We start from the raw sequence: 19,528 nt of genomic DNA, 5'->3' as shown, positions 1-19,528 counted from the left end.
TCCCTTCTCCCTTGTCAAAGAATTCAATAAGACACAGTCTGAGAATTCTTTTGATTCTTCCCTTTCCCTAATACAAAAGTGTTCAAAGGACTAACCGCCTGAGAATTCTTTTGTATCCCCATTCACAAAGTATCAAAGGTTTAACCGCCTGAGATCTTTGTCTCAACACATTGGAGGGTACATCCTTTGTGGTACAAGTAGAGGGTACATCTACTTGGGTTTGACTGAGAACAAGAGAGGGTACATCTCTTGTGGATCAGTTCTAGTGGAGGGTACATCCACTAGGTTCAAAGAGAACAAGGAAGGGTACATCCCTTGTGGATCTTTGCTTGTAAAAGGATTTTTACAAGGTTGAAAGAAATCTCAAGGACCGCAGGTCGCTTGGGGACTGGATGTAGGCACGGGTTGTTGCCGAACCAGTATAAAAACTCTTGTGTGTTTGTTTCCTTCTTCCCTACTGTTTTACTTTCTGCTGTGCATTTAATTCCCGCTTTTACTTTCTGTTAAGTTTCTCTTCTACTCCTCATTTTCTTAACAATTTAGTAAAAGCATTAGAAGAAGAAATTTTTAATTAGTAAAGGTTTAGGAATAATTAATTCAACCCCTCCTTCTTAATTATTCTGAGGCCACTCGATCCAACAATCTTGATTAAGCCCTCTCTTGATTCTTGAATCTTGAGTCTTGAGTCTTGAATCTTGTTCTTGATTCTTGAGATCTTGAACCTTGAATCTTGATTCTTGACTCTAAACTTTCTTCTTGAGTCTTGAATTTTTCTTGATTCTTATCTTGAACTCTTGAGTTATTCTTTGATTGATCTTTGATTCACTTGAGTTGTTCTTTGATTGAACTTTGAGCTTTTTGTCATCACCTTTGTCATCATCTTTTGTTATCATCATTGTTATCATCAAAACACCTTTGAATCACCTTTGATTCACCATGAAGCTTTGCTTCTACATTGTGTTTTAATTTAAAATTTATAAATATATATTAATTCCATGTTATAAAATAAAATATTTATTTTAGATTTTCTTAAGATTTTGTTTTAATGAGTCAACTAGTTTGTTAGATTTGTTTTGACAACTGTAGGTTAGTTTCCAACGGTCATATTTCCAACGGCCATATTTTGTTTGTTGCTTAAGGTGACCTGTGCCTATATATTCTCTTTCCTCATTTCTAAAATCATGACAGAGCTACAGTCTTATCCCTTTCTCCCAAAATTTTCTATTTTTTTCTTATAAAATAATTTATTTCTTGAGAGTAAAAGCATTGGTGTTCATAAGGTTTGGGGATCCTTTCGCTGCACACGATCGGAACCAACGGGTTGTCGTATCTTGGGAGAGGAGCGCAATCAGAATTTTTTACCCGTGCATTGGGGGTGTTTTCTCTTTAAGGATAGCGTTTAAGCGCTTCAACCCAGACTATATCTTTCTTCCCCTAATTTATTTTTTTTCCTTGTGCTTAGTGTATGTTATAATGCATTATTCATGTGTTGTCAATTAAATTTATTTTGCTATTGTTATTTTGTTATTTAATTCAAGACTGTGCCTCTTCTTTGTATTTATTTTCCTTCATTTTTTTTTTATTTTCCAACAGTTCATGCTAATCATAATGATCATGATGAAGGATAATTAATTAACATCGTCTAATGTATTTTTTTTATTATGAGCTTCATTTCAGTCCATTCAATTACATAAGTTATTGAGTTTTGTGATAATGTTGAAAATTAATGTTTTTTTTCTTTATAGGAAAATGGCTACACCACCCAGCTTTCCGCCTCTTACTGACGCAACATCATATTCGCCGTCTACCTTGAAGCGGATAAGAAAAGCCACATGCCTAAGATCATTGGCGACTAGACCAGTTGGGGTAGAGAAACCCCTGGTCCATGTGGATCCTACGATCAAGAAAGCTGACGGTCCCCACAGAAAGAAGTTAAGAACATATTTGGGGATCGTCGCTCGTGATAAGGTGGATGTCACATACGAGAATTGGAAACAAGTCCATGCTGCTCAAAAGGATTTGATATGAGAGGATATTTAAGTATTTTAGTTAAATGTTGTTTGTTTGTTGATTAATAATAAAATCGTAATTTAGTAATAATAAAATGTAATTTTCATTTTCAGGTTGAATTTAATATCCCTGAAGCATCTGATCTGATAACAAAAAAGAAAATACTTCAGACTGTCAGGGAGCAGTGAAGATAGTTTAAGTCTGATTTGATGTCGAAATGGGCACTTGCAGCCGACAAGGACAGTGTCGATGACATTGTATGCGAAAAGTATGACATTAGCAAGGAGAAGTAGGCCCAATTTTGTCAGAGCCGCAGAGACCCTTCGTGGGAGGTAACTTTGTGGTTTTCATTGTTTTAAACTTTAAATTTACTTATTATCATGAGTAATGATAACTTTTGATAATCTTTAGTTTTTACAGGATGTGCAAAAAAAGGCACAGGCCATCCAAAAACAAAATAGTGCCCCTCACGTGTTGTTTCATGGGGGTTATGAATTTCTAGAAAACAAGTTGATGAAGGAGAAGAAAAAGAAACAACTAGAGGAAGCTACTAAATTTGGAAGCACTAACACTGTCATTGATCCTCCATCTCCCATCAGACGACACGTAAAGTGGAAGATGAGCCGCACCAATAAAACTGGGCAAATGACTTCTAAGGTAGCTAAGGAAATTGTTGACAAGATTGTAAGTCACTTTCAATTGTGAATTGCAATTATTTATGTTTATTTTTTGATTGAGTAAATTATAAATGTGTTCCTTTGTTGTCCATGGACGTTAGGATGTACTGACTGCTGCCATTGGGCAACCAGAACACCATGGTCGTGTGCGTGCTGCTGGAGCCGGTGTCACGATCAAACAATACTTTTGACCAGCTCCAAGGACCTTCCGCATCAAAGACCTGAAGTAGCTGATGCAAAAAATCAAGGACCAACTGGAGGAGTTGATCGCAGAAAAAGTGACTCGACAACTAATGTTGTCCTTCAGCCAGATGTAGTCCCAATTTCAATTGCAGATGCAATCACAAAAACTTGCACTGCCTCCTGAGCCTGAGGTTGGTCATTTAGCTACTCGTGTCAGCACAAAGGAGAGTTGTGTTGATCCCTCAGGGAATGATCTAGACGCGGGTGACTAAGAGAAATGCGGGTTGCACGTTGAAGAAAATCCTCCCCGCCTAGTTGCCCTAGGAAGACTTTATGAGGGGTCGACAACCATTCACAACATCCCTTTACACCATGATCAAGGCAAGGTTGGTGTTGAGGAAGTTAGAGATGCAAATGCTCTCATTCCTGTATCCACTGAAGAGGTTCAGTTAGTGGGGTAGACACTTAATACCTTTGTTGCTTGGCCTACACATCTTGTCAAGCGTTTATCAGAACAGGTATTTCAGTGTCATTAAATTTTTATTTTCAATTAAAGTGTTCAATTACCTGTGTTGGATAAATAGGGAGTTGTGGGACTGGCGAAACCTGCAAATAGGCCGGATCATGATGTCGATGATTCCCTATTTATGATGACATTGACCATTCCAAAACTTTTTCTTAAGTTGTTGCAGGTTATGTGGGATGCTACCGTGTTTGGGGTGTTTAATGACAACTTCCCCTTGTACATAAAGCATGAAGATCTGTCTAAAATAACACACGGTGGTCAATGTCTCAGCATCTCTGTTATACAGTTGTGGATTCTGTAAGTCAGTTTACATTATTGTTTATTACCTAAATTATTGTTTTAAATTCATACATAATTTACTTTATTTTAACAACAATAGACATATGACTGAGACAAGTATGTGAGTGGGGAATGTCGATGTGTATGGATTCCTTGAGCCATAGTCCATACAGAGATCTGGACAATCCTAATTTGAATCAGAAAGTTACATTAAGAATTGGATGCAGAATTCAAAGAGAGATGTGTACCTAAGAGCCTACTTGAATGGGTAATTTAAACTGAACAAATGGATTTAAATAATGTATAATATTCTAATAACTTGTATTGTTTTGCACTGCAGTGCACATTGGCAGATGGCAATCATTTTGCCTAAAGAAAATGTTGTCATCTGGTTTTGTTCATTGCATAATAGGCCAGACAACTACCTTAAAGGAATAATTAACAAGTTAGTTCTATTTTTCAATACATTTGCATTAGCATTGGTCGGGAACATCAATATTTTAATTGTACAATACCCATCCATGTTTGTATAGAACAATGCTTTGAAAGGACTTGATGATACTTCACAAAGTAAGTCCAAGGCTACTGCTAGGTGGATTGTTGTTAAAGGAAGTCATTTAAACAATGCTTCTAGTTATATTTTAATACTATGTAGTCTAATTTGTACTTAACATTGAATAAATAAATTTCATAATGTATTTAGTGTAATAGACAAAAAGGAAGCACTGAGTGTAGGTATTACATGATGAACTGGATGCCAACTATAATCTTAGGAAGTTTCAAGAATAATTGGGAAACGGTAATTGTTTAATTCAAACATATTTCATTTTGTTATGATTGGTATTATATATTATTAACTTATGCTTTACTGTATCATGCAGTATTTCAATGATGCTAGACCATTGGAACCAGAGAGATTGAAGGCGTTTTGCATCTAGTGGGCAACCTATTATTTGAAAGTTAAAAATGAAACAATTAGTGTTTAGAATATTTTGGAATTGTAGTTTAGTTACTTTACATTTTTTACAATTCATGTCTCCTAAACATTAAATATTCTTTTAATTCATAGTAAATAATAAATTTTCTATGGAATTTCTAGTAAAAACTATTTCAAAACGGAATGAAAATTATATGTTGTGGTTCTGCTTTTAAATTTGCAAGTTAATTTTGGGGTTATAAAAAAAAATAGATAGCATATTAAAAAAAATCCTAAAAAATAATATCGGTTTTTTAAAAACCCATGTTAAGCTTCATCAACAACATCGATTTTTTCAAAAACCGATGTTGCTGGTTATAAAACAACATTGGTTCTTAACAAAAACCAATGTCTGTTATCAGAAAACAACATTGGGTTTTAGTAAAAATCGATCGGTTTTTACTTAAAATCAATGTTGTTTGCATATATTAATATCAATTTTGATAAAAACCGATGCTAATATGAAGATATATAACTTTTTTTTTTATAATTCTTACTATATAACATCGTAATTTTATGTTAACATCAGTTTTGAAAAATCGATGTTAACGATATTACTTTCAATGTCGGTACTCTCAACTAACCGATGTTAAAAGTCCTTAATAACCGATGTTGAAACCCTATTTTTAGTAGTGCAACAAAGAATTTTGGGATTGTTAATCAAGTTTATAAACAATATGAAAACATAAAAATTTATTATTTACTACAATTTTGGAATTGTAGTTTAGTTACTTTACATTTTTTACAATTCGTGTCTCCTAAACATTAAATATTCTTTTAATTCATAGTAAATAATAAATTTTTGATGGAATTTCTAGTAAGAATTGTTTCAAAATGAAATGAAAATTATATGTTGTGGTTCTGCTTTTAAATTTGCAAGTTAATTTTGGGGTTATAGAAAAGATAGTCAGCATATTAACAAAAATCCTAAAAAACAATATCGATTTTTTAAAAACTGATGTTTAACTTCATCAACAACATCGATTTTTTCAAAAACCGATGTTGCTGGTAATAAAACAACATTGGTTCTTACCAAAAACCAATGTCTGTTATCAGAAAACAACATTGGGTTTTAGTAAAAATCGATCGGTTTTTACTAAAAATCAATGTTGTTTGTATATATTAACATCGATTTTGATAAAAACTGATGCTAATATAAAGATATATAACTTTGTTTTATAATTCTTACTATATAAAATCGGTTATTTAAATAACCAATGTTGAAATTTTATGTTAACATCAGTTTTGTAAAACCAATGTTAACGATATTACTTTCAATGTCGGTACTCTCAACTAATCGATGTTGAAAGTCCTTAATAACTGATGTAGAAACCCTATTTTTAGTAGTGCAACAAAGAATTTTGGGATTGTTAATCAAGTTTATAAACAATCTGAAAGCAGAAAAATAAATAATTAAATGAACAAACAAGGAAAATGAACACACTCACAGTAAAGCATGTTGACGAGTCTTTCTCTGGAAACTTGCAATCTGTTCAATCTTTCCTTACGAGTATCCTTCCTGTCCATTACTACAAAACATTGATTTAACATCGCAACGTTAACATCGATTTTTTGAAAAACCGATGTTAAGAAAAACGCGGTGGCATTTTGGTAAATAAGTTGAATTAAGTAGGTGATGTTAACATCGATTTTTTGAAAAATCGATGTTAACATTATGAGTTAACATCGGTTTTGTTTAAGAAACCGATGTTGTCTAATTTATAAGTTAAAAAGCCAAAAATGTGTTTTCCCCCCACGTGATCAGTTTCGTACGAAAACCCTTTCTCCTTTTCTTCCTCATCCCTCAGATATTGTGTCCTCCTCACTCAAGCTACCATTGAGGTTCGTTGTTTAGGTACGTGGCTCCACAAGTTCCCGTTCGTGACTGGCGCGATTTAGGTACGTGGGCAAAGCTTGATGTTGCTTTAACATTTATCCCTATAGAATGTTAACTTTGGGTTGGTGAGTTCATTGTTTTGCAAGTTTTTTACATAGTCTTGGCTCCTGGTTGGTGGGTTCATGAGTTGGTGGGTTCACGAGTTGGTGAGTTGTTGGGTTCGTGAGTTCCTGAGTTGGTGGGTTCTTGGGCTGGTGAGTTCATTGATTAAACCTATTGGCTTTGTTTGCTGCAATGATTGTTATTGGTGCACCATTTTCTTGTTTGCTGAGTGCCATTGTTTTGTTTTGGGGTATAAGAAAACAAGACGTAGTTTACATTGGATGTTTGTTTTGAACAATGGTTTTGATAACCCTAACCCTAACCTAAGACTTTGTTGTCTCACTCTTGTGCACATTAAGTGATTGATTCAAGAAAAAGAAAGAAAGGTTCATCTGGAAACCTATTTCCCCTCCAAAACTCTAATCCCCGTTGTTGTGGTGTCACTTGGTATGTGAAAAGCCATTACACTCCCCTACAGGCTCCAGTAGTTATGTTTTGTCTTGGACTAGAAGCCTTTTTAGAATTGGATCTTATGTCAATACACAGATTTTAGCTCTCAAATGCAAGTAGAAAGTTATTTCATAGAACCTTATGATGAGTTGTTCTTTAAGGAACTAAGGTATGCTCTATAGTCTAATAAATAAGTCTAATTGATCTACTGAATTAAACATAATCTAATAAATAAATATGAATTATCACTATTCTGTCTTTTTTATACCAAGGTCACAATTAGTATCTTCCAAATCCAACAAAGAAGGAAAATTGTTAGGCGTGTCACTGAGGGCAGGGCAAGGTCATCAAGGTTGCAGTGGTTAGGGGAAAGGCCTAGCAAACCAAAACTTTTGGCAACTACTAGTGCGATTTGTACAAAGTGGAGATGACAACAGAAAAACATGCGGACTTAATAATTTTTTTATAAGTAGGTGAAGGAACTTCAGTAACCCTATACATAAATTGATGGATATTTTCATTGGGATATGACACCTCAACCTTCACTTGAAATAGAGGAAATTCTAGTGTCATGTAATAAATTGCTTTCATGCTCTACTGGGTTCATCTGTAGTCCTAGTGCTGAGAATTCTAGGGCCTCTGATGGCAGTGGTTGGTAATTTTTATGGGATTCCTTGCGATCATCTCCTAGATCTGGTATAGATGACTTCCAATTTGGCCCTCTCCACATAAGTATGTGCTCATATTCAAACGAAAGCAATGTGCATGGAACAAGATCCTACGGTCAAAAGAATAGATATGAAAGAAAGTTTTTAAGATAGTATCTTCATTAATTAACATAAAAAACCCCAAAATAATAGAAAAAAAATCTGAGTCCACATGATCTTCAACATTGGATGAAAAATTGATTATACCCTTAGTTTTGCTCTAATCTTTCGATAGTCCCTTTTATTTAGTCTTTGACAGTTTATACGCACTAGTTCACACTCTTCAAATGCCTCTTTGACAGTTTTAACTAGGTTACAATAAATAGTAAGGTATGCTCTGTAGTCTAATAAATAAGTCTAACTGATCTACTGAATATACTAAGAGGCAGTAAGGTCACAATGTGTTTTTGAACTTTTGAAGTATTAGAATTTGAATTAATTAGTTTGTTCGGAAGTTTTGTATTTTGTAACAGTGAGTGTTCGACATTGCATTCTATGACTTTTTATTACTATTTTTGCTTGAAGTTTATGGTATTGGGAATGAAATTGAAATGAGAAGGTGTTCAACACTTTAGTAATTAGTGATACTGATTGAGGTTTAATCCTTTAAGCTTCTTTTACTTGTTACGGATTGTCACTTTTTGGATGGAAGGATGGACTGATACAAATTCACATTGATATAGGAAGGAGTAACAGATTGCTGGATCTAAATATGAGAAATGCCATGGCAAGTGTTGTAGGATGAAAGATGTAATACAGATTGTTTCATGGGTTGGGGGAAGTTACTGTTATTATTTTCAAGTCTGTATTTTTTAGAAATAGGTACAGAGCATACCTTATTTATTAGACTTATTACAGAAAATATATCATGGCTAAACAGTAGAGTATGAATATACTAAGTAGGTGTCAGTGAAAATATATCATGAAAATTGAAGAAACACCTTTGTCTTGGGTGGATAATTTTTGCCTCTTTGTAGACAAAAGCAATTTGAAGCTGAAGCTACACAAATTGAGGCATTCTTTTATCTTGAAATCTTAAGACCATATATTAGCTTCTTTATGGTTAGGATCTTTTCTCTGATGCAGTAGTTATCAATGGAGCGCAGTAAGTATATACATATACCTTCAGTTAGTTTTTTTTTTCCTTTGTCAAGTTTGTCCATAGAAAGTATGTATACCATTTTCTTTGTCGGTGTGATGATTATTAGCATTTGTGCCAACCAACAAGTGGGCCAGTACTTGCACTATTTAAATTATAATAACAAAGTTTTATATCAATTGGCTTGGTTAATATCAAAGTTTGATACATGTTATTTATTATGAGACATTTTTTTTTATAATCTTTGATTATGTCCTTTTTGGTCTCTTTTGGAAAGACTGAAAATTATACACTTTATTTCGTGGCTCCCCTCCATCTTTGTTAGGCTCTACCACTACTCTGTATGTTTGGTTAACCTTGGGAAATTAACTAGGATTTAAAACTTAACTGAAACAAATCCCTTTTGTTCATGTATAATAAATTTGCATACAATTGTAACATGACATAGAATATAGATAATGCTCTGATTGCTTTCTTTCAAACATTCACATGTAATATTCAGGTTTTGCGTTGCCGTGTCCTTACTTTACTTTGTCATTCTTTTAATATTCTGCGAACCATGTATCAGGAAACTCGTGTCTTATAGGATTAGATAAGTTTTAGCTCAAATTAATTAAGATGGTAAAGAAGCAGCATCTAATGCTAAAATTATAAAATAATTTCATGAATGATTAGACTGTGTGTCTAACTTGTTTTTGATTCTCATTATCTATATGAATGATTAGACTGTATGTCTAGCTTGTTTTCAATTTCTCTGCTCTCAATTAAAGACTCCTTTTTTCATTGCAGCCTCTATTATTATTCATCCTTTTCCTTTCTAATCTTAACCACTTTAAACTTTTGGAACAACAATGGCTACCCTTAACTCTCTTGAGGCTTCACCCTTTTGCATGTCAATGTCGTTGTTTGTTTCAGCATCTTCTACCACAGTCTCCAACGTCATCCCATTTTCTGAACAACACTTCAATAACTCAATGGTTATCTCTGCCTCTTTCTCTTTGTTCTCCTTGTGCTTTCCCCATAGAACCGAGTAGAGTCCCATTACTATTAGAATAGCTCCAATGACCCTGAAATCACATGAATATAAATCCACATCAATAATTGTTGTTTACTACTGTTTCAAAGTTTGAGCTTTTTAAGATTGTGATGTTTCAACTTTTATGTAAGAAACACCAAACTTTTAGTTTATTATACAAGAGTGAGTCAATTAAAACTTATAAGCTTCTTTCTTTGTGCCTAAAAACATGATATATTCATTGGGAGTGAATATGAGTATTGAGTACTTACCCTCCAAGATATATTTTTTCTGCAAGGATGAAGGCACCCATGATGGCTACGATAATCATCATCAAAGGGCTGAAAGCAGTAACGAAAACATGCCTTTTTCTGCATGACAATCCCTTAAACATAGTAGGTGATACCTGGTGATATTATTCCCTAGTTCACCAAAGTTTACGTCCATTTAGATTCTCATATGATATGGTTCAACAAAAAATACATAGAAAAATAGAATAAAAATTATTGTATAATCCGAGACTAGCACATGTCTATAATCTTGACTCCTCATCAATATAATAATTTATCAGATAGATCGTAGATGGATAGACAAATAGAGAGAAAGTGGATTACAACATAGGCTGCAGCAAGAAGGTTCATGTCCCAGCCAATGGTCGAAAAAAATGGTTTGTGCTCCATGACAAAGGTAACTGCAATTGACTGCAGTGTACCTAAGGTCCGTTCTGCTCATTTTCATTTGTAAGCGCAGGAGTCTGGTCCTTTGTCTTTGAAATTTATTGGTTGTCAGATGAAGATGATTGAACTTGTTTGGCATTGTTTATGATGCCATAGGCACTGTTAATGCTAACATTTTTATGAGTAGGGCCCAACATGAGCTCCCCAAAGGCCAGCTCAATGAGTTTTGAGATACAATCAAGTTTGGTCTTGGTTTGAACAGTTTGAGCAACAAGCTCCCAATCATCCCCATGCTTCAAAACAAATTCTAAAAGCTAGGCTGTGAAATCTCCAAGCCATGCTTCCTCACAAGTTTTATGTACCTGCACTTGAAATAAGAGAGGCATATGAAAATTTGATTAGAAATTAAATTAAATATTTTAAAAAAACATCCCTCTCATATCCAATACTCACTCTTCTGCATTAAAATGCTCATGTTATGGCCAAGGAAATTGGCCAGAATATTCCTAGATTCGAGAGGTAGGATTCTCCCAAAAGCAAACATAAGGAAAAGATGAGTATTATTTAGTCTACCAATTCTGTTTACATGATTTACTTATATAGACTTTAGTGCTAATTGTTTCTTATTGATTTTGCATACATGGCATAACAGAAAAGATTTTGATTCTAACAGAATTACAAAATAGCAGATAGATGATGTAGTAGAGCCAATATCCTCTTGCCACGTCATCATTCTCTTGGTTTGTATGCTTTGCTCTACTGATGATTTTGTTGGTGAGAATTGCAATTGTGATGTCTGTTGCTCTTGGTCCTTCATAGCATTCATAACACCTCAAACACCCATTTTCTTTGATCCCATATTAATATATAGTCATATGGTGCCACAATGTCAGGATGCAAAAACCGCTTGGCATACCACCTAAGAGGGAAAAACTAAAATTGTCAATGTTTTAACATAATTGAAATTAGGTAAGCACTAAACACTATTAATTGCAAAAACTACAACGGAAATTTATCCTCTAAAAAATAATGAATAGATTAGCTCCTTACCATTTGGTTTGTTTGCGAACACTCATATGAATAGCCTGCTTTGACCATTCAAACTCATCCCATTCAGTAGTTCGGCCATCATAATGAAATAGCAGAATAGTGAAGTTCCCTAAAAACTGTAAAAGCAAATTCTTAGTTAAAAGACACATAAACAAGCATATGCAAAATAGTGAAGTTGCCTAAAAACATATTTGTTTTCTTTCTTGTTGAACATTGAGGTTCGACATCTTACCTTTTGTCTTTCAACTTCTTTGAATGAAGTTGATTAGTGAAGCACTTTCTTGGTTCCTACTTCAGCTTAGTCTGTCAAGAATTGTGTAGTTTGTACGCATTGAACTTGGCTAATTGTAGGGATCTGCACTTAGAAACAATAGACCCAAGCTCGGAAAAATGAGTTGTAGGGTCACTAATTGTATCCATTACCCCCTTACAATCTATATAAAAAATAACATGACTCATATCCCAAAAAATAGCCCACTGCACTAATTGTATTCTTCATCATACTGGTTAAGATTATTTATTAGTTTGCATCTTATAAGAAATTGGTCATACTAGATTATTCTTCATCATAACTTTGCCTTTGGTAATGTATTGTTTTCTAGTCTAGCATTGACAAGGGCTTGTTTTATTTAATTTTGTTTTGTGTCCAGAATCTGTGTTCTAGGATTTTTTTTTTAAGTCAGTAGCATCTCTAGCTCCTAGCCCACACTCTACTTGACATTGTAGAGTCACGTACCCAAACTATAATGCCTTAGGCTAGTAGTTAAAATTTGTAATAAAGTTAAATGAGTTTTGTTCTTGTTTCGGTAAAGGTAAAAAATACATTCCTTTTATTGTAAACCTGTTGAATTTGTTATCAGTGACTTGTGGTGACCTGCACCTATAAAATCTTCTCATGCTTATCTTCACTTTTAATGTTCACAGAGAAAATTTTTAACCCTTCTTGTCTCCCCACCATTGCATATCCAGAAAAATGAGGGTTAGAGTTCAGACTTTTTTCTAAGGCCCTTACTGGGTGATTAAGGAATCATTTAGACTCACCCTCCCACAAATCAGTGACACCACCAGAATGGCTTAGCTGAGCACAAACACAAGCATATAAACAGGCTTGCCCTTTAAATTTTAGGATCATAAATTGTTTCCTAGCGCTGCTTTAGATTTTAATAATGCCTATACTATATTGTTCAATTGAACGTTGTGTTCAAATCTCTCAATTTTCAGTTGTGCTTGTTTTCCTTTCCTCAAACTTTATAACCCTAAGAAACGGTCCTATTACTCTAAAGACATGTAGTTTCTTGGGATATTCAACATCACAGAGGTACAAGTTCATGACTTAGGGCATAATTTGTGGCCAAAGATGTTATCTTTAATAAGCATTGAATTCCCTATCCTAACCTCTTTCTCACCCCCTGACCTAATTTTGTATCCCCATCATAGATTCTACTAAACACTCGATAGTCTACACACTCCTCACACCAATCCTCCAACAAATTCCCACACCTCAACAACAACAACATCCCCTCCTCTTCTTTAGCGACTCCAGCTCAAAGAGCATTGCTTCTTCTTTAGCCACTCCATAATTTCTACTGGTGCATCTTTATCAACCTGTTTATCATGGCCCAAAAAAAATCATGGTTAGATCGAATTTATGTGCATGTTGGATTCTATTTATAATTTGGATGTGATCTTTTGTAATTGGTTCCTAGATATGAATAAGGCTGAGATGTGTCAATTTCCACAGTCTTAATGGGGTCTCTTTGATCAGTTGAAGCCCTTCCTCTATTCTCCTATGGCTTTGTGGCCATCCACCGATGTAGCCATTTTGGTCTCTCTTCCAACTCATCTTCATTTCCAATTGATGATGTCCTACCATTCCTCCAAATCTATTATGCATCACAATCAATTAACCAAACCAAGTCAAGGAAATTAATTCAATTTCAAAGATCAATTAAACACTTCACATTTGACAATCAATTACCACACCAAGTCAAGGAAATTAATTCCATTTTAAGAATCAATAAAAATACACTTCAAAATTAATTGACAAAACCAAGTCAAGGAAATGAATTCAATTTCAGGAAATCAGTAAACACTTAAAGAGGATCAAAACCTGTTGGGAAAAGGCTTGGGATAAGGTCTTGTCCCTCTTTATTGTAGAAACTTCCTTCCTCTGCATCAACATGGCCTTCAGTTCTTTAACTATGTGATGCCTTTCATCCCAATCATCTACAATGTTGCTTCCCCGTCTTGACTACAAAAGTAAACACAAAAAATAAGCACAAACCAAAAGCTATACACATCATTGTTGTCCATGACAGTGTTATAAGTTCCAATTGCAGAGATAATTCCAAGGGGAAATAGATAATTCCAACTGCAGAGATGATAATCATATTTTGAAGCAAAATAACCACTTAATGACAGGCATAAGACAACAACTGCTGTTAAGAATCCATGATCAAAGAATAATAGAGGCATCTTTATGTGGCAAGAGTATGGTAATAACATCTAAGTGAATGGTAAACATGAGGAAGAAAAAGAACTAAATTGCCATTTGAGGTTGCTTTTTAAAAGGTTTTAGGAATAGAGTTAGAGAGAACAGAGAGAAAATGAAAATCAGAAATGGAGTGTTTGTTATTCAACAAACTCAACTCTAAATGTAGATAAGAGGTATTTATACTAGAGATAGTCGTGTGCTAGTTGTCAACACTAACTAAGAGTTAGTTAAGATAACCTACTAAAGCTAATAATATGTTTACAAAAGAAAATGTTAAAAGTATAATAAATAAATACTCAAGCATAGTGAACAGAAAATAACAAGAAAAAAGCACATACCACAACACAGACCATGCAAACTTTTTAATATTATAGGATATACCAATCTTATTCCCAAATAGGCACATACGGACATACCTTACTATGAAACCCACTGCCACAAATATTAATCAACTGCAGAACACATGCTAAAATGTCCACATCAAGTATCTTATGCGATTCTCCACTGTAAGAAATAAAAGAAAACTTAACATTTTACTATGCAACAATTCTGATTTTACTGCAATGGTTAAAGCAAACTAACTAGAACCAAAAATCTATTTTGTGTCTTGAACCCATAGGAACTTTATAAAAGCCATGTCTCATCACCTAGCAAATTCATAATTAAGAACCTTATATCCTCCAGTCTACAAGACATGTGCAAAACTGAATTAGCACACCCAAAAGCAGAGAAAACTCCAAGTGTAGTCCTCTGAAAGCTCCATTTCACTAGCATAGAAAACTCTTAGAGATTTAGAGGTTTCAAAAGTTGAATTGGCACACCCAAAAGCAGATTTAGGAGATAGTGTTGCATGAGGCAGGGGAGGATGATTTTGAATCTTGAGTTGGGATCCAAATAGAATCATTTTGCTTTGTACTACTATTGGTGTACTACATACAATCTACAAGACATGTGCAAACTTGCAGTCAAATAAATTCACTTTTATGTGCAAGACATGTGCAAAACTGTATTCTCAGATTCAACACTTTGAACCCTTTTTTCTCATTTCAGGTAATCATTCACAAACCCAATTCAACATAAAAATTGACCTGTCATACCCTAATTTCGTCCAGGGACCATCCTTTGTTGGGATGCGACCCTCGTTTGACCACTTCGAGGTATTTGGCACCCATCGTTGGGCAATTTGTGAAGTTCCGAGACGTGTGGGGTGCTAATACCTTCCCCGTATGTAAATACAACTCCCGAACCTTTCACTTAAAATGTGTAGACCACGTCTTTTCTGGTTTTTCCGACATTTTCCTCAAATAAACGTTGGTGGTGACTCCGCGCGTACTCCTTTCTTGGAACACGCACCCGTGAGTCACGTGTCGCCCTCCCGCCGAAGGGTAGGTGGCGATAGTTGGCGACTCCACTGGGGACTATTTTTTGAGAGTTAGGCCAATTAATCTTGTGCAATGTTCTATCATGACTTTCTCCTTTGATGGTTTCCCTTTATTTTTCTTATGTTCTTGTATATATAACTCTTTGATGCTTTTAGTACATTTTAAAATGTATGCATGAGGTAAATATTTATTCATTTGATGCACACAAACACCAACACTATTTGCACACATGGTGAGTTGAAAAAGGGCCCTATACCCGGGTTCGTGGGAACATAAGGAGTGGAGGTGAATCTGTGATCATGCTAGGTCTCCGACTTGCTTGATTACAGTGAACCCTCATCTAGAGTTTTTCTCTTTGAAAACATATTATTGCTAGTAGTCCCTACTACTGCAATATGTTCTTCGAAGAGGATGATACCTTTAGAGACCATCAAGAGAGATATGACCACCTTGGGGATTATCACTAAAAACCTTTTTAGCTCTCTCCCATATAGGTCCCTTGAATAGGGGCACGAAGCGGACACGCTGCGTGCCATTTTTTCACACTGCCATGCATAAGCGTCATGCACCCTTTTGCTTATATTTTGTGAATATTGTCATATTGTACACTCCCGCGTTGCGCCTTTCGCATATGCATCACGCACGGATTCTGTTTCGATCCCCTCTGTTTGGCAAACCAACGGAGGGTCCGTGCCACCTTCTTAAATACATAAGTCGGGCACTTTGCTACCCCAAGACGTTGTATCTAAGAAGGAGACAATTTCCCGGGCTCCCGTATTCATAAATTGCATCTATGTCATATGCATTTCTTCATGCATTCATCCATTCCACTCATGATAGATGCCAGAGTTTTGATTCGCACCGATTTTTGTTCACTTTAGTAAAACATGGGATCAAGTCAAACACCTTCGCTTAAAAAGAGGTTCTTTCAAGTCAAGGTCAAGAGCATAGGGATCACCGGTCTAAAAGAGTTAGGGCAGTTAATGGGTCAGCTCCAGCGGCAAGCTTTTTGCAAAGCTTACAGTAAAATCTGGGACCTAGCCATGGTAGAAGTCTCTACAGAGGCCATTGCCTCCCTCGCCCCGTATTATGATCAGTCGTTGAGGTGCTTCACCTTTGGGGACTTCCAGCTATCACCTATGGTAGAAGAATTTGAAGAGATCCTAGGATGCCCTCTAGGGGGAAGGAAACCATACCTCTTCTTAGGGTTCTATCCCTCATTAGCTAGAATTTCCAAGATAGTCCAAATCTCGACGCAGGAATTAGACCACAGGAAGCAAGTCAAAAATGGGGTGGTTGGGATACCGAGAAAGTGTTTGAAGGCAAAAGCAAGAAACTTGGCAGGTAAAGGCGAATGGGCCCCGTTCATAGATATTCTCGCACTGTTGATTTTCAGAGGAGTCCTCTTTCCGAATGTGGATGGGTTGGTGGACCTGGCAGCGATCGACGCTTTTCTCGCCTATCATAACCACAAGGAAAGCTCGGTTGTCGCTATGCTACCCGACCTATATGACACCTTCGACCGAAGATGTGAAAAGAGCAATACAAGGATTGTTTGCTGTACTCCAGCTCTTTATGTATGGTTAGTTTCACACCTTTTTCACCAAGAGGTGAGGCATACTTGCCCGCTAGAAAGCCACCGTTCATGCACAGAGAAAGGAAGGGCAAATTGGGACCAACTCTTAGCAAGCAAAGAAGGAACATCTGTCAACTGGTTCCCTCGATGGAAGGAAGGAAGAACCGAAGTTCTTATTTCATGCGGAGGATTTCCAAATGTTCCCTTGATGGGGACGAGGGGTTGCATCAGCTACAATCCCGTTCTTGCTATAAGACAACTTGGCTACCCTATGAAAGGGGCGCCACTAGAGGATGAGCTTACGCCTGTCATTTCATGAGGTTTCAATAAGACCAACGTGGAGACACTTCAGAAGGTCCGCAAGGCATGGGAGGTGTTGCAAAAGAAGGACAAGGAACTCAGGGGCAGTAACAATGGGCCCATCGGTGGCTATCGTAAGTGGTTAAAAACCCACGTGCAAGGTTTGGATTGGCTTCCAAGTTTGAGAACCGATAAAAGAGAGGAAGTTGAGGCACCGGAGGAAGACGAAGAGGTGCAGGCCCTTAGGACGGAACTCAAGCAAGCCCAAACAGTTAAAGAAAGGTTCGAATTAGCAGCTTTGAAAATCCGAAAAGAGAATACCGAACTGAGAGATGTAAATGTGGCTACCACCAAAGCCTTGGAACAAGAAACCGAGAGGGCTTGTAGGGAAGAATGCGGCTGGAACAAGTTCCGACGGACTCTGTGGGGCAGCAACAGCGAGCTTAAGCTCCGGAGAGAGGAAAGGGACCAATCACGAGTAGACAGTTTGATCTTGAAAGATGAGTTGAAGGTTTGCTCAAGGTCCAAGAGAAGTTTGTCTCAGCGGTTATGCAAGACAGAGACCAACATGTTAGCTATCGTTAGCAAATACCAAGAAGAATTAAATCTAGCCACGACCCACGAGCACAAAGTGGCGGACGAGTATGCCCGAGTGTACCCGGAAAAGGAGGCTAGAGGAAGGGTGATCGACTCGTTACATCAAGAAGCAACGATGTGGATGGACCGGTTTGCTCTTACCTTGAACGGCAGTCAAGAACTTCCCCGATTGCTAGCCAAGGCCAAAGCAATGGCAGACACCTACTCTGCCCCCGAGGAGATCCATGGACTTCTCAGCTATTGTCAGCATATGATAGATCTAATGGCCCATATAATTAGAAACCGCTAGGAAGTTTGTATTGTCGCTCAGATCTTGACTAGTTATAAACTTTCTGAATAAAATGAGTTTATCCCGTGTTTTTACTCCAAAGATCAGTGCGAATCAAATCACTCCCGCATTTTATCTCTAGCATGCATAAGCATCTCTTCATGGCATCATAATGAACATATCGTTCCTGCATTTGTCCGTTATCATATTCCAGCATCACATTTTGCATGAGGCATTTCATCATCATGCATATGCGTTCAACATACTTTTTGTTCTACAAACTGCATACCTTTTGTTTTCTTGTTTGCTCATGCATGATCCTTGCATTTTCCTCTGCAAAACTAAAACAAAAAAAAAAGCATGAAAATTCACGCTGCATTCTTAGTTGCATATATTCGATACCATGAGCCAACCATGTTAGGATCATAAACCCATGATTGAACATGGTACCTAATGCGTGGTTAACTAGGAAATGATGTTTCTTTGGGCATCTCAATCTCATAATTACATTTTCCATGCATAGCATGCGTGTTCTTGAGTCTTTCATCTCTATGAAATGTTGTCAAAATATTGGATTATGGGGTTGAACCAAGCTCGTGCTTTTATGAAACCCGTTCATCAAGTCAAGTTGAAGTATGGAAGTAACCATCTTGCAAAAATTGGGGCAAAAGATGGATCGGGTTACATCACTACTTCATCTACTGCCAAACACATTTAGGACTGTTGATGTCCTTGTTACTTCCAGTTTCACCTTGACAAAGATGTCATGGACCATGTTGAAAATCTAAATTGATTCAACCCCATGTCCTGCATAAAAATTCGCAATACTTCAACTGTGCATCATTCACATACATCCATGCTTTTCATTGGTTGCATTGCTCATTGCATTCTTTCCTTGAAAAAAATAAAAAAAATGAAAAAATAAAATAAAGTAAAAAAAATGAACTTAATCATTGTTATAAAACATGCTTTACGGCGCCCTTACCGAACTCGTGCTAGAGCTAGAGTAATGGGTGAAGTAAAGGAGGTGCAAGAGTAGATGAAGGCTGACATGGAGGCCATGAAAGAGCAAATGGCTACAATGATGGAGGCCATAATGAGCATGAAGAAGATAATGGAAGCCAATGCAGCTACAGTTGCCGCTACAAGGGCTGTTGCTAAGGTAAACCCGATGCCCCATCTAGCCTCAACCAAATAAATCATCCAACCTTAGCTATGGTAGGCAAGGATTTGGGAAGTACGAATGGCCCCATGATGTGAAAATTCAAAACGAGCACGCCTTCACGCCATATGGCTTGCCTTCCAACTATACACCACCCAATG

The 19,528-nt window shown here is 36.4% G+C and overlaps 1 pseudogene; it reads left to right on the top strand.

The window, feature by feature from the left end:
* Positions 1–3,896: 3,896 nt before the first annotated feature.
* The window catches only part of LOC106798324 (uncharacterized), a 44,255-nt pseudogene continuing 28,623 nt past the window's right edge, over positions 3,897–19,528 (top strand).

This window comes from Glycine max, chromosome 3 (genome assembly GCF_000004515.6).
Source record: "Glycine max cultivar Williams 82 chromosome 3, Glycine_max_v4.0, whole genome shotgun sequence".
Lineage (NCBI taxonomy): Eukaryota > Viridiplantae > Streptophyta > Magnoliopsida > Fabales > Fabaceae > Glycine > Glycine max.
The sequence above is the reverse complement of the archived record's forward strand: the minus strand, read 5'-3'. Positions and strand labels throughout refer to the sequence as shown.